The sequence below is a fragment of the Thermobia domestica genome, chromosome 7 (assembly GCF_964235325.1).
Source record: "Thermobia domestica chromosome 7, izTheDome1.hap1.1, whole genome shotgun sequence".
NCBI classification, from domain to species: Eukaryota; Metazoa; Arthropoda; class Insecta; order Zygentoma; family Lepismatidae; genus Thermobia; species Thermobia domestica.
In genome coordinates this window covers 203691576-203694612 of record NC_137460.1, presented here as the reverse complement: position 1 = coordinate 203694612, position 3037 = coordinate 203691576, and positions in this window count along the sequence as shown.

Sequence of the window (3037 nt, the reverse complement as noted above, 5' to 3'; positions counted from 1 at the left end):
TAAAGAACGTGTAGGGTATATTATTAATATTAACGTTAATCCATATTCTTCCCGAACGCAGATATCTTCATGCGCTACCTAGTCAACTGTTTTTAAGTTGGTCAAAAGGAGGCGATGAGGTTAGATTTACATCAAAGTTACACCACCTGAATGTGATGTAATGTCACGTGGTATTATCATGGGGGCAAAGATGGAATAAAACTAGCCCTGTGGGGCTTCTAACCCCCTTCGCTCGATGACGCTAGCTCAGCTATGTTTCGTAACGTAAAGTAAATCACTTAAAAAAAAAATCAATCAGCGCTGAAAGTCAAGGAAGGCAAAGAAGCGTACGTCTACCTTTCCTCCTATCCTACTGGTGCTCACAGCACCAGTCCTTCCCCCTTTCTAACTCCCCACTTTCCCCTACATTCCCTCGCTTCACGAGGGCCCCACTTCTTATTCTTCTTTTGGTTTATAACGTCATTATTTATATCGGAAATCTCTAGGTAAATAATGGAAAAAAGTACAATTTATGCATTATATATTACGTACAAGGACAAATGAATATTATTTTCATCTTATTTTAGTGATAATTATGAAAATTTAAAAGAATAAAGAAAAACTTCCCTTGGACCAGGTTTGAACCCACGCCGAAAGCTCTTTTAATTACCAGCCCATTCGCTAGCAAGCTCGGCTACGAAAACCGTCAGCAACAAACATTTGATTTGTGTTATATGTTACGTGGCGAGGAATGGATAACTCCATCCTATCATAACCATGTATTTAGCTCCTATGGCTAGGGTCAAGCGTGATTAAAATATATGCCTTCTGAACAACTTTGAGGACTCACTCGGGAAAGTAATACTCCCGGTATTAGAAACTAAATACACGGTTCTGATTGGTTGGCGTTATCCGTTTCTTGGCACGTAGCTTACATATACCAGAAATCAAACGTTTGCTGCTGTCGACCTTCGGGACCGAGCGTGCTAGCGTAACATGCTAGTAAGAGATATCACTTTTGGTGTGGGTTCAAACCCAGCCCAAGGAAGTTTTCTATTAATTTTCATAACACTCTTTCAGACACGTAACCAGGGTTTCGTGAAGGGGGGGTCCGTGACATGAAATAATCAAAAAAAATGAAATGAATTTTTTGAGTTTTACGTCCCACAATTATGCCGGTTAGGCTAAAGGAGACGGTGATGATGAGTAATGAACGAAATGGTGGAATGAAGAAAGTGGGAGGAAACGGGAGAACCCCGAGAAAACCCACGCACACGGTGTTTGTCCACCACAAAGTTCACTTGGCGGGGGCTGGGATCGAACCCGGGAGCCCAAGCACCAGAGATGAACGCTCTACCACTGAGCCACCGCGGCCCTCCGGAACATGTATTGATTCGTTCAGCCAGGATTTCGTAACGGGGGGAGGGGCGTGACATGAAATTCTGAATGCCCAGGAGCTGGATCAATCTAAACTACTTTACTATCAACATATATTGGTTTGTTAGGACAATAAAATGAGGATATGTTGACAAGTATTTTAATAACAAACTATGAGAAATCTGGAGTAAAATAATAAAAAAAAGCGCTGAAAAAGATTTTACAATATTTACATCCTTCCTCTGTTCATTCAAATATAACAATTTTCCTTTCATTATGACCCCAACTATTATAAAAAGTACATATTCACTATTATAAAAAAGTACCTAGTCATACCATAAATACTGACACAACACTTAAAGTGAATTATTATGAAAGTGTTAAAGATACTTTAATATCCTTAATGTGTAGGTTGTTTACAAGTCTAATGAACATATAGCACCAATTACTTTTCAAATTGGTCGCCTTTAGCCTTCACACAGTTCTTAAGTCTCTGCGTCCACTCATCTATAGAATTACGCACTGTCTCTATACAGAAACCCGCCACTGCCTTCATCAGGGAAAGTTTCAGACTGTCAGTATTGGCATGGCTCTTCTTACAGATCATACCCTTAAGCACTGACCACAACTTGTAGTCCAACCGGTTGAGATCAGGGCTGATAGCGCGCCAATCATCTGGAGCAACGAAGTCCGGGACATTTCTCCTGAAACACCCCAGGTTGGAGTGTGCATTGCGGGCTGGTGCGGAATCCTAATGGAAGGTACAATGTTGGTTTCTGAACAAAATGTCGCTCAAAGGCTTCTCAGCGGAGTTCAAAACAGTATTTTCGAACACTCTGGCTGACGTTTTCATCCCTTTTTCTCAAAAAATGCAGCTTGGTGGTGCCATCATACGCTACTCCCCACCAAACCATGACTGAGGCCGTATGATGATCCATCTAGATCTTCAAGGTTTTCTCCCGAGCTTCCTGAGAAGTTGAAGTTCATTTTGTCGATTGAAAGCTTCCTCAGTGTTGAATATCTTTTCATCTGTGAAAAGACTTCTCCTGTGTCCATTGTTTGCGTAATGCTGCAATAGGAGTTTTACTTTTATCACCTTCTGCTCGTTTTGACATGCATTGAAGAAGTGACCTGGACTTCGCCGGTAAGCCTTCAACCCTAAGTCGCTTCTTAACACACGAGACATTGACATTTTGCAGATATTCAGCTCACGAGAAAGCACTGCTTTCGTACAGTATTTCTCTGAATACGGGCCGACATTGATTGCACTAACTTTTTGGTTCATACTCTGCGTTAGCGGCCTTGGCTTGGGCGATCGTCAACTGTCCCAGTCTCCGTGAATTGTTTGATGGTCCGATACACGAAAAGTTTGCTAATATTCAACTTTTTAAGTGTTGTGAATATCACGGGGCTGATTGACACAATTTATGAAGAGCTATTCTGTCACACGATTTTTGTAATCGCCCCATTCCATGGTTACACTTTCACGAACATACTTTCTCTACTACAGCTCAACTCACAATGACCCATTCCACGCGCTTGTACAGGAGAGTTGACTGCGACTTTTTATTATTATTATTATTATTCCGTCAACTACTGTCTGTTCCAATGACAGGTTAAAGGAGCAGTAGAAAATTGTTTTTGAAATAACATGTTTGATACTGCAAGAATACGATGACGA